The following is a 14,336-nucleotide window of genomic DNA, read 5'->3' as shown; positions in this document are numbered from 1 at the left end:
AAAATTTAAAATTACCTTGAATATTATATGGGCCTTATTTTATATGATGTTATTTAATTTATATAAGCTATATTGTTAGTTATTCAATTCCACCTGACACCAGGACTCTCTTTCATAATAAAGTAAAAATTATTACTGTTAGTTTTGTAGTTTCTATGTGGCATCATTTCACTGAAGTCAGTGAAACTGTATAAAAAGATAAACAAATCAACATTGCATAAGTTACAATAGTGATTTATTTTTTACTTTTTAAACACTTACAGGATCATTTATATCCACCTTCTTTATGAAACAAAAAGTGAGAAGATGCTTGGGACTTTGAGCCAATCGCTTCACAATTCAATTAAATTACTTGGTGTACATTCATTATTTTTATTTTACTTTACTCAGTATTTTGTAATTATTTTTTTTTTTATACATTAGTAAACTGAACTAATATTGTGATCAGCCATCGGAGGATTACAAAAATAAATATTGTCATATTTGCACCAACACAAATATTAATGAAGTAGTAGTGGAAATGTCTTAATTTTTGGGTCTAATAATCCATGACCAGTCAATAAAATAATCTGGGCTCTTTTTTAATGAAGCCTAATAGTATTAGTTGATAAATACAATTGTACAAACTACAAAGGTCAAGCACCAACTTTATTTTGTCAATGAAAAACACAAATAAGTAAAAGCTTATTTGTGTTCTTCACTGGCATACTTTATAAATCCACGGTCAGCTATTAACTCAACATTATGAACAAAAAAGTTGGTGCTTGACCTTTGTACTTTGCAAACTTGTATTTACAACTAATATCACTAGACTTCATTACAAAATGGCCCAGATTGTTTTATTGTCCGGTCATGGATCATTAGACCCAAAAATTTAGACTTTCCTACTACTAGCACTTCATTAATATTTGTGTCAGTGTGATTATGACAATGTCTATTTTTGTAATCCTCAGATGGCTGATCAAAATATATGGTTCAGTTTACTAGGTAAAAAAAAAAAAAATAAAAAGTAGAATTTAAATAAAAAAATACTGAGTAAAGTAAAATAACAATAATGAATGATTACTCTGTAATGTAATTAAATCATGCAGCTATTACTTGTTGCTCAAATAGACCATCTACAATATATTTGTGCTTTGCAGCATCCATGATTGTAGAGAAAGAAAATACATTTTCTACTGGATAAGATGAGGGTATCTATTGTAAAAAAAAAAAAAAAAAAAAAAAAAATCAATGGGTAATATTTTACAATGGTAGGAATTTTTATTTTCTGGAAAATATCCAAGAACTTCAATTTCACATTGCTAACAGATTAAGTCATTTTAGAAAAATCATTTCTTTATTTTTGTTCAATCAAAGATCCCTCATTTCATTTAGGAAAGATTTAATATAAATTGGATTTTCAATTCCTACACTTATAACAGGAACTGTAAATAATAAGCTCAGATTTTTTTATTTTTATTTATTTTTTTTTTGTGGTAGTCAAAATGTTCTCAATATTAATATTATATTGAAAATTAAACAGTAACTGGAAAATACCAAAACACTAAACCATTCAATTTTAAATTTAGGATAGCAAATCGTCTCTATGACATTTGGAATTTTCATCAAAATAAAAAAATATAAAAAAAATTGCTCATGCTGTTTTATTTCAACAGTGTAAAGAACATTATTAGTAAACATATTACTTTTTTAAATCATTATTTCCAATGCCCTCATAAAACAATGGACACAATAAATTAAATAGCTGTAGTAAATTTTTTAATTTCTTTGTATTGTATCCAATGTCTTAGCTCTGGGTTCAAGACAACTTGCAAGCTTTTCCAGGTATGAGGTGTCTCTTTCCGTAAACTCTTTCATACTTGATTTTGAATACAACTGTATAATATCTTAAATTGAACCGTTCGTTCCATCTTATCATTATCAGTTTGTTAAAATTCAGCATTATTGAATCATTAACTGTTCCTGATACTCTTAACTGACATTATATTGTGTTTAATTTTGTTTAAAGCTCGTCTCCTTAATAATAATTAAAATTGCTTCAATTATATCTCCATCATCTGTGGCATTTTATTACCACCATTTTTGATTAAGTCAAGAGGAACAACCTAGTCTTGGGTCAGAAATATAGGATATTCAATCAATAATTAATCATTTTTCTAATTTTTAAAAACTTTATTCTTTTTCTTTTCAGGAATTTATACTCTTTTTTTTTTTACTTCTTTATTCATTATGTCATTCAAAAACGTTTTGGGATCTTCTTTCCACAATATAATTCTAAAATTAAAATAATTACAATTAACATACAGCTACAATGAACAAAATTTGTATTGCATTTTTATAAAACAAATTTTACAGATTTAGATAAAAATAATTTAATATTTGACTATATTTACATTCACTTCACTAATTTATAAACTTTTCTGTATCTAAAATGTATTGAGATTAGGTTAAATTTCCTAGTTATTATTCTTATTTTTTCCTTACCTTATTAAAGTTGAAATGTTGATTTGCAATTTTTTGTCTAAAAATGTTTTTACAATTGAAAATCCATTTTTATTTCAAGTAATTATTAACATTTTAATGTTATTAATAAGATTTATAAATTACCTTTAGAATAGTACTTTTTTTCTTATGCCAATCTATCTGTCCAAACCTCAGTGCATTGAGCCTATAAATGTTATTACTCTGGGGATTTGCTTAATTCTATTTCTCTATGTTGTGTTCAGAGTAAAATTGGTTAGCTTGCTTTTTGGTTTTACATAGCAATTGAAAAATATTAAAAAGATACATAAATAAAAACATATTAAAAACCCTCCATACATAAAAATATACTATTTACTCAAAAAGAGCATATTACAATATGTATAAATTAGGTAATAAGTTATTATGTAATATAATATTTTATGGCAAACCATTTACCTGGATCATTTCAATCATTCAATCATTATATGGCAAGCATATAATAAATGTAAATAAATGCTTTGTTCCTCGATATAGTTTATATACTACTATGTTACCCAATACCACCCCTTATTATATTATGTATTTTCAATGATAACAATAAAGGTATATAAATATAAAGGTATTCAATTAGTAACTGATAAACACAAAACAGGCCTTTGGAAGAGAATCCAATTATAATAATAGTTGGTAGGTCTCAATATAAATTAATTAATTCACTTATTTTTTAATAATTTCCTTCAGCGATTATTATGGCAACCCGACGAAAGTACATAGCAACACTTAATATGAAAAGTTGAAGAGTTTTAAAAAGAAGACTGTAGACATTTCATCAAAATCTTTAGCACTACAGTCTATAACAAAGAAAATGTTTTTTTTTTTTAGATATTGCATGGGATTACAAATCCAGTATTGATTTATAACAAAATTGATATTGTTACAGTGAAATACTACATTATAAATACATATTGTTCATAGAGATAAATATAGCATCAAAGATTATAACAATTAAGTACTCTATCATAATGGTACCATATTACACTACCAACAACAAATATGATCATGTCTAAAAATGAAAATAATTCATAAGTTTTAACAAAATTATTTGTGATGATGTAGATCTCTTGTGATGATCTCATAAAAAATAACTGATGACCACTAACTTTCCTAACACTGAGGGTACATAGTCCAATACAAAAATTGTTAAATGAATCATTACTAGTACATGTACAAATGAGATGCTTTTTTTTTTTTTTAATAGTTATAATTTTAGTGAAATAAATAATTATAGTTTGGTGTTTTGCCTCCACCTTAAAGATGCTTGATTTTTTTATCTGTCTACAATTCATATTCTAACTTCTCATGTCCTTGATCATCCACAAATAATATTTTGTCCTAATCCATAAAATTTTATAGTTTTTAAAACCTTCTCAAAATCACACTATTTATGGAAAAAATGAACTCTCATTGAAAAATTCTTGCCATAAATAGTTTAATTTTGACATGGACATCCGTAAGTAATTATAAATTAAAAACTATTAGAAATTGTCAATTATGACGATTTGTGGATGATCAAGGATATTAGAAGTTAGAACATGAATTGTATTTAAAGAAGAGAATTAGGCCCCTGAAGAAAGACTTTGAAGCATCAGTGCACATTATATAGATATTATATAATAAATAATATTAGAAATGAGGAAGAATTATTTATTTTACTAAAATCATGAATTTTAAAAATGCCATTAATCTTCCAAATTAATTCAAATACTATTATATATTATTTTATTAAGTAAAGCCATGGGATTTAAACTTAAAAAAGAAATGTCCAATGATAAACCTGTGTAAAAACTTCAATATAGAAATCTTTGCTAATGCTGGTGCAATTTATTTATTTATTTTTTTTTGTTTTATAGAGAATTTAAATAACTTTCAAACAATTATATAAGTGATTTTGGATACAATGTAAACATGTTATACATTTTATAATATATATGTATATATATTTGAGCTGTGATTCCCAAAATGGATGCCTCAAGCTTGTGCAAGGGGTGCCACAAAGTGAGTAAGCAAGTGTAACTTTCTCAAAATATTACCAAAAATTTTAAAATTAAAATATGAAATATACAGAGCATTTCAGCATTTACTTTGCCCTTTTTTCCTACATAATCAATCAGTAAAATTTCTCATAAGATATGTAAAAAAAAATTAAATAAATAAAAATAGTTGTGTACATTTATATTGTTGAATTTTTGTACACCATTTTTCTTAATACTTTCTGTAATCCAAACTTTTCAGTAATCCAAAGACCTCCCTAAAGGAATCAGTTTGGATTACCCAGATTTCACTGAATTTTGAAAAAATGCTTGCATTCGCTTGCAACACCCCAAACATACACCTGAGGTATCCCAGGAATATGGGAACTGCTGCTTTAGAGGTTAATATTTCTCTGAATTTCATTATATTAGGAATCATAACCATAAGTTAATGTTAAAGAAGCAAGAAGGCCTAATGCAAAGTGTAGAATACCTAATAATTCAATTGGTTCACTGTTGGGAATGAAGAAAGTCAACTAAATGAAACATTTTGCTAGGGTTGATTTTTTTTTTCAAATTATTAGCTCCTACTACTTCTAAATATGAACATTTTAATTTTACCAACCAATATCATTTTATTATTGTTTTTGTAATGATCAAACAGTTTATATCCATTGGTATTTTGTATTGAGAATTTTTTTATATTGCAAGAACTTTGTTTTAATGAAACAAAATGGGTTAAAAACTAAAAATATCTTCCCATTTTATTATGAAAAATAATTGACAAATAATAATTTATGTAAAATTACCAATACATTATTAATCTATTGTTAAAAATATTATAATTTCCAATTAAAATGTGATTAACATTTACAAGTTCTTGTTACTTATTTGTATCGATCATATGTAGGAATCTAGATGGATTTTCACATTTCCTCTACAGTGCTGAGTTATTTTCAAGATTAAGCATAATCTGTATTTCCAATCTTTGTATGTCTTCTCTGCGCATTAGGTTATTTCAAATTAAAAAGGCTATGAGATTTATGATAGCATTATCAATATATTATTTACCACTATTGTCATATCAGAATTATTAATTTTTTTTATACTTTTTTTTAAAATTAAGATTTCAATAGCGATGTTTTTTATGTAACTCTTCGAGAAACATATTAAGAAATAGAAAACAGACAAAAAATAGTATTTCCTTACCTAAATCATTTTCTAATTTTTTTTAACAGAAAAAAATCAATGTATAAAAACAAAAAGGAAAATTGATTTAAAGAAAAGGAGAGAAGTATTTTTAATAAGTTTTGGAATGTATTTATTTTATTACTATACTTTTTTTTTCCAATAATACAAATTTTTTAAAGTACTTTTTAATTGAAAAATTACCTGCCATTCATACACTATTGTTTACATAATATCCCACAAATTAGAGCCTTTATTAAGTATATCTATCTAATACCTTACATAGGATGATAGTCCTTCTGATTGCTATTTGTTTATGAGAGAAACCACATTTAGTAACTTATAGCAAAATAAAAAAAATAAATATAACAACTATACTGTAAAATTGTATATCATTATTATCCAATGTGAAATGATCAATTTTTATTCAAGTATTTATAAACTGCTTGATTTTTATATCTCTGCTTAGGGAAGTTTGTATTTCTTTCGTAATTAATAGTTTATAAATTTAGTTTGCTAATTTTTTTTCTATTTTATTTTTTGAAATTTTCCAAATTATTTATTATCATCATCATATCAGTTTTTATTCAGTTCTATTTGTAGGGGGGCTATTCCCAAAAACAAATAAATAAATAGAAGTATTTTATTAGTTAATGAGGTGTAGATAGTTGACCATAGATTAATGATTGGAGAAGTTTGTCGGGGGGTGCAGTCAGCAAAGAACAACATAAATAAACAAAACCATATTTATTTATTTTATGCCGACGTTTCGACCTGAGTTTCAGGTCTTCATCAGGGTTTATGGCGTAGATATAACTAATATTTTATTAGTTAATAGATTTCACATAATCAGCTATATTTTATGTTTAGACATACACTCCTGATATAATATTGCTCAATATACCCCTTACATAGACAATAATATTGACCTTTCTTTAATCAATATATCAAATAATTTTGATTACATAATACAATTTGATTTTTGATTTCAGTACATGAAAACAAAGCAGAGTGTCTACATTTACAGTGTAAAATAGATTGTTTAAATTAAATAATGATGTCATATTTCAAACATAAATTAAAATAAAAATGTCAGAAAAATCGAAAGAAGATAATGAAGGCCCTGAAAATTGACAATAGATCCAAAACATTGGAACCATTGGCACACAAATGTAAATAATAAATAAAGAAATAAAATTAAGAAGGCTCTTAAATCTTGGAATGGAAACAGAACAGTAAACTTTGATTTAGTCAATTTTAACCCATCAATATTATTGTTTGCTACAGTCTACTCCTCAGATGGTGAATATATTATCAAAATTTGATGCTGACTCAATAGTATAAACAGCCCCATAATAGTCAATTTCTTAGAGTTCAGAGCAAACAAATTACTAATTGTTTGATAAAGTGAAGAAACCAGTTTTTTACCCTATAACAGCAATAATTGTAATACACAATAATATTACCAACAAATACCAACCCTCATTGAAATAAAGAAAATTATTTTAATTGCTTAATATTTTTCTAGGTCTTGATAATATTTTTGTCAAATATAATTACTATCTATTGGTTTAAGAGGATATCAAAACTAAGATTGGAAATGTCACTAAGCAAAAAGTCTGACATATAAAAAATATCACTTGAATTTAAATATGTATTAAAATTAGTCTCCCTGCTTTTATTGTAAAAGAAGAAATGTCCTAATATAATAACTGAAAACATATTAAATGCGATGTATAAATAATAAAAAGATTTATAACAAGTAAAACAAACTAATCAAAACATATATAAAAAGTAACTTAATGTAAAAAAAAAAAATTGTACAAATGTACAAATTAAAAAGGTAACTTAATTTATAACATAAAAGTACTTTAAAGCATAAAAATAATTTAAAATATACCTAATAGTAACTTAAAATATCCATGATAGTAATTTATATCAGACATAAAAACTCAATAAGTCAAGAAAGGTGTGTGAAATATAAATATAAGCATGAAAAAAAAAATTGTATAGCACTACAATGTACAAATATTTAAAAGCTAAGATTAAATAAAAAATCAGATTATATTTCATAACGATAAATTCATTTAGTTATTCTGATATCATATTGATTATTGATAATAATCTTTGTTTCAGAACTTATGCAAAGATTGTAATGAGTTATGTTATATGTATCGTAATATGTATTGTAATATCCTCTTTTATGAGAAAATGATTATTTTTATATATACGTTTTTACTTTATGTATCAACGTTAAATATTGTTCATTTGTTTTGTTGAACCAAAAAGCAACCTAAACAATTTTTATTGTCTATAATAAATATGTTATTCAAAACAAAGATGACGGCATGTGTCCTACAAAAAGTCCGTTGAATAGCGGCCATGTTGAGCAGATTCAAATATTTTAAAAACTTTATTTAACTTTCCATCATAATTGTAGTTACAGTAAATTTAAGAAAAAATAGAAGTTAAGAATAAGTATTAAAGAAAATTATTCAATCATAAGAAAAAACTCAAATCTGTAGTGCTACAATCCATGTTAAGAACTAACACCTAGAGAAGGGGAAGGAAGAAAACTTGGTTTTTGTTTGAATAATTGCTTAGGCAGGTGGGGAATGATGTTTCCTGGATAGAGGAGAGCGTCATAGTCTTTTGTCTAGCTCAGGGTGGACATTTTGAAAAAGAGGACATCGAAGAGTCACCCAAGAAGAATAAGGGACTCTTTGTTTGGATCACCAAACTACACACTTCGGTGGACGAGAAGTGAGTTCAAAATCTTTAGAGGACCAAGGTTTTGTTCAAAGTCAGTGTTTGTTTGCTGAAAGATAGTTTACAGCAAGTTTTAGTTTGTTGAAAAAGAAGAAAGAGATAATCATCTGTCACCATATAAGATTGTATAAATTGGTTATTTCGCTCGACCTAAACTTAAATACATTTGTAAAAGTAGATATTAATTTAATTAATTGTTATTGGTAAAAAAGTGTCTGTTCTGATTGTCTAGAAACCCACCCTGAGATTAAGGGTCTAAAATTTAAATAAAATTCTACTATCTGTTTAATATTAAAGCTATTAATTTTAACCCATGCTCTACTTAAAATATAAGATTAAGTAGAAACTATATAAAATTCCATTTATTTATTTTAAATAATTTTTAATATTACAGTATACTAAAATAATAGTAAGGAGGCATGTTTGATCTTAAATATAAATTCTTAACCGAGAATGATCATTTATTTTTTTTCTAGAATAGAAAAAGTAATATTTATCAGGATGTTGAACAAGGGCTAACAGGTTGGCTCAGTAAGAAAACTCAACTTCTCAACATACATTCTGCTCAAATATTGTATTATTTAATTAAAGAAATGTTATGCTAAGGCTTGAACTGAATTAAAATAAAAGATTAATGGCTAAAATTAATGGCTGGCAGCTGGATTTGATGAATATTCTTTATTATATTTAAGAAAAAAAAATGATCATTATGAACTGGATTTATTTGAAATCAAACCTGTCTTATGACATTTTAAATTTAGAATGGTATCATTATTCCATAAAGTAAAGAACATGCTAACTGTATAAAATGAGCATGTGAACAACCATTTAATTTCAGATATATTTAAAAATGGTTTCATAAAAAAATATGTGGGCAGATATCAGCAAAACAATTTATATTGCTTTTTACAAACTGTTTTTCTTTTTAATTTAATAAATCAGAAATGTTATTTTTTAATGGAAAGCTAAGGTAAAAAAAGAAAAATATAAATATAAAGCTAAATTTATATCTAATTATTACGATAGTATCAATTCTATAAGACCCATCAATAATAAATCATTAGAATTAGAAGGAAAATAAACTCACAGGTCATTCCTTTCTGGCTAAACAATAAGTCACAAAAATCCAAACCCCTGAATTTCCCAAATCGAAAATTTAAAGAGATATACCGACTTATCTTGAGTACCATAATCTCTTACGGTGATAAACACTACTAGTTGGGTTTAGATATTATGTGCTCACAGTTTCAGTTGAATATAATGCCTTTAGTATTTGGTTTTTATATTTTTGTCATAGGTTCTCATTATTGGTTAAGTACCCATTGTTGGTACTTTACCTTAAATACAATTGGTATCATTGAGGCAAATTTACACAATGCAAAACAAAACATTCACCTGTAAGGTTGCATTCAGGTTACTCACACCAAATGTATTGTAATGATAACAATAAGTAAACATTACTCATTGAGGTTTAAAACTTATCCAATATCTTTGATCCAGAGAATTCACAATGATAGCTGATGGTAGACTATTAAGTAGGGGACATATAGCTGGCTGCTCATCCCTCCCAAGTTCTAGAGATGGATGGGGGAGGGGGTTAAATTCCACAAGGAGTTAACTTTACAATACCATTCTACCGTTAAATGTTTCAAAGATTGTTGATAGTAATTAATTCGTAAACTATCACAACACATGCTTCAAAAGAAACCTTTACAATTTCCTAATCGCTTGAGTTTCAATAACAGAAAATATTCCCAAGTTTTAGTCAAATTGCCAGAAAAAAATATTTAATCAGATCCATTTCTATTTCTTGCATAGTATTGTGACAAGTCTTCATTGTTCATATCTTTTCTAAAAATGAAATTAATAGATAGAAATCAGTATTTAATTATTATAATTTTTATTTAACCTAAGAAATAAATATACTTCTTTTTTATTATTACTTCCTAAATTTCTGACATGGATAGCTAACACTGTACAGTAATGAATTGTAACTTTTAAGGTGAATATTTTTAAGAAAATGATTTTAATAATTTTTAGACTAATAATGTCTGCCAGTAGTTTTTGTGTTCTCAGTATCTATATAAAAAAATGTTTACTAATTGTTATAATATGAATTTGTAAAGAGATTTAACAAACATAACTCACATTTCTCATTAAATACATATTATGGGAGAATTACCAAAATGGAAACATTATCATATCTTGAATCTGATCCTTCAGGAAGCTATTATAACTTTTAGGGGATATGTAAGTTAGATTATTAATAGGTAATTAATTGTAAGAAGATTGAGAGGCTTAGGGTTACAAAAGGTACACAAAACTATAAGTCACTAACATTTACCCACAATTTTGTGTTAAAAATAATAATTTCACAGATTTATTAGGATTGTACAGCTCATAATTTAGTTTAAGTCACTGAAACATTTTATTTCCATAGCTATTAGAATATATTTCTCAAAAAAAAAAAACTTGCACTCTGTACTAACATATCTATTTTATTTCTTCATCACTGCATATTTCAGAAAAAAATGTTTATTAGCCATCAACATCTTGCTCCACTATAGTAGGTTTCATAAGGGCTAAATGAAATCAAGATAAAAACATTGTTAAGTACGATAAGAATATGCATAGAAAGTTATATAAAAAAAGATAAAAACGAACAAAGTAAATTGTTAATTATAATTATTGTAATCAAATACTCTTAATATATCTTTCGATTTTACTGTATTTATTGTTTTTCACTGATTATTAATCCAGCGGTATATTTTCAATTCTATTATTCTTTATTGTACTTGTTATTAATAATTATTTTATTTATGTACTTTTATTTTATTTTGTAGATTTTTTATATCTTTCTATCAATATTCTTAGTCTTATCATGCTTTATGGTGTTTATATCTTGTTTCCATTTAACTTTGATGAATCCCTCTGAAGTAGGACAAAATGTTGGTAGCTAGCAAATAATGTTTTTTTCTGAAATATGCAATAGTGAAGCAAATAAAGTAGATAGCAAGGAGTGTGAGTTTTGTTGGGGAGAGAGAAATATATTCTATTAGCAATGGAAATAAAATATTTCCATGACTTAAATTCAATTATGAGTTGTCTAATTCTAATAAATCTGTGATTATTATGAAATTATGTTTTTCAACACAACTTACAATGTTACTGGTACTGTTGGTGGAAAATGAGAATTAGCGAAGGCTGCTATGGGCGTAGGGATAGGGGAACAGGGTGGCGCTGCGGCTCCCCTCTATATTTTTGGAACCCAAGGAAAAACTATTAAAAAAAATTGAATTATTTGATAGATGATTTCTTTCTGGAAATATAGTATAATTAGTGAGGTAACATTGTTGAGTTGACATCTTCATGGACCATAAGTCGGTAGGAAAAAGGTAATATTCAATGAGTGCAATTATTCATCATATCCTTATCTCTAAAAATAATGAGAGGAAGTATAAAAAAGAACCTTTTTCAGATTCCTATTATTCTTTCAGATTCCATTCTTCCTATTATGACTTACATGGTACCATTTTATTAATCTCAAAATGTTTGTTGAAAATAAATTAAACAATGCAACCATCGTAGAAGAGGTGGACAATATTTTGGCCTGCAATCACTGGAGGCTGATGCTCTTATAGCAAATCTCTTTATCACCTCTTATAATTTCGTATTTATTTTGTATATTGTATGTATTTATATACAATAATTAAATTTATGCTCAATTTTCAATAATTTATTGTGATTATATTTTAATGAAAACTATGTATAATTACTAGTAAAAATTGAAGGGTCTGTCAAATATAGTTAGAGGGAATAAAAAATGACGGCTGTTTCAAAACGTTAAAAAAAAAACATAATTTTTCATTCTGAGTTTCATATAGTTAAAACTACCGACACCTAGGAAACCTAAGAGAACATCATTTAATTTAAAGTAAATTTGCTAAAATATGAGCCTTAATAGAGCTCTTTATGCTCAATAGTTCCCGAGATACAGTGAGATTTTACAAAAAATAAACTAAAAAATCAGCATTTAGTGAATTTATTGTAGGAAACCTATATCTCAGGAACCATGAGACCTACTGATGTCTACTATCACTCAAATTAAAGTTAGTTTAATAAGCTATAAAGTACTTTATCTTCGGAGGAGAACTAGTTTTCATGATTTTGGTCAAAATAAATTAAAAACATGACGGTTTCTAGTTGTTTGACCAAAACGTTTATTTCACAATAAACTATATTTCAGAAACGTACAGATGTCTACTAGCACTCAAATTAAAGTTAGTTTATTAAGCTATACAGCACTTTATCTTCGGAGGAGAACTAGTGTTCATGATTTTGGCCAAAATAAATTAAAAATATGATGATTTCTAGTTTTTTGACCAAAACGTTTATTTCATGATAAACTATATTTCAGAAACCATTTAGCAGCTTATTATTAATGTTGATAGAAACTGATGTACTGAAATAAATAAACTTCTTCCTCTAACTTCTGTGTGCCGTTAAGTGTGTTGTTGTAGTCTCCTTTTTTTTTTCCCATCCCCCTTCCTCGCCATTTCTGGTTAAAGGGGTTCGGCAGCAGTGAGGGTAGTGCGCTAGAAGTACGCATGCCACTGCCACCAATCATTGTCTTTATTATTTATTGCAGCATAGCGCTCGGGGTTTTAGATGGGGCTACAACTTATCCACCTGCATCCACCCGGGTGCCTCCTCCAGCACGCAGCCTGGTCCAGCCCTTCTGGTCTCATTCTGCGTCTGCTTCTTCACTTACAACTTCTTGTCTTGGTGGCTTACCGATACTGGGTGGTCGAGCCCTTCCTAACGTAAAGTGCGTCGGGCCGACCACCTCCTTCCACCCGTATATGAATTCCCTAAAGAAGGGCTAATTCTCCACCTCCATCAGACGAGGGAAGGCCGACTCGGCGAGGCCGAATATCCCGGTTTTCCTAAACAACCTGGCACGGTGTCCTTCCATGGCGGTGCAATCCAACACTACATGCTTTGCAGTTTCAGAGACTCCACACGTAGGGCACCGTGGGTCGATGTTCTTCCCAAAACTTTGCAGCTTTCCCCGGAACCCACCATGTCCTGTTAGGATCTGCAAGACCCAATGATCTAGGAGGACCCATCCCGCTCTACGTCTTGAATGGACGGTAGGGAAGAACTTCCTCAGAGTAGCACCCTCCTGGCTCGCCTGCTTTTTTTTTTTTCAAAACCCCTTCAAAATTTTAATGGCGTATTTATAAACAATGAACTTTCTCTTTTTTTCTGTAGATCATCTACATTCTAAGGAGTCTTTTGGAGTGTATTATTTTTGTTGTCAGGATTTATAAAAGAGTGTAATGTGTTGGGGCACACATTATTTCTGAATTTAAAAAACTTAAATCTAATAAAAACTTAATCCTAATACTACGTGACCTTACGTAGTGTGTTGCCAACGCACCGGAGAGGGGGCAGGTGTTAACGTGTTGAATAGCGGATTCGTACAGTACTGAAGTGAAACGAAAAATTTGATGTGTCGTTGCTTGATGAACTCCGGCACAGTAGGGAACTCCAACAATTGATGCAGCTCCGGTGGCTTCTTCCTCCTCCACGATGTTGTGCGTACGATTTTCCTCAACACCGAATCCTGAAAATTTTGAAGAAAGCGCTGGGTTCCATCTGATATGTGGGTAAACAATGGTGCCCCTTATAGTAGTGCTGGTCTCAGAATACTTTTGTATATCTGCAGCTTCAATCTCGATGAGAGAGCCGGAGAAGTGAGGAGGTGGTTGAGACAATATGACTTTCGTCTTACTGTTCTTGCCTTCTGATATAAATGGGCAGAAAGCTTAAGATGACGGTCTAGCTTTACGCCCAAATATACGATAGAGTTGGAAGGTG

General features: G+C 28.1%; 1 long non-coding RNA gene across 1 annotated transcript; it reads right to left on the bottom strand.

The window, feature by feature from the left end:
- Window positions 1–1,650: 1,650 nt before the first annotated feature.
- Window positions 1,651–2,665, bottom strand: LOC106690881 (uncharacterized). Its single transcript, XR_001344685.2, has 3 exons — window positions 2,611–2,665; window positions 2,488–2,524; window positions 1,651–2,277 (listed from the first exon to the last, which is right to left on the bottom strand). It is a non-coding gene; the product is annotated as an uncharacterized lncRNA (long non-coding RNA).
- Between the last annotated feature and the right edge of the window lie 11,671 nt (window positions 2,666–14,336).

This window comes from Halyomorpha halys, unplaced genomic scaffold, assembly GCF_000696795.3.
Source record: "Halyomorpha halys isolate HHAL.00 unplaced genomic scaffold, Hhal_1.1 Scaffold1936.1, whole genome shotgun sequence".
In the NCBI taxonomy this organism is placed as follows: Eukaryota; Metazoa; Arthropoda; class Insecta; order Hemiptera; family Pentatomidae; genus Halyomorpha; species Halyomorpha halys.
The sequence above is the reverse complement of the archived record's forward strand: the minus strand, read 5'-3'. Positions and strand labels throughout refer to the sequence as shown.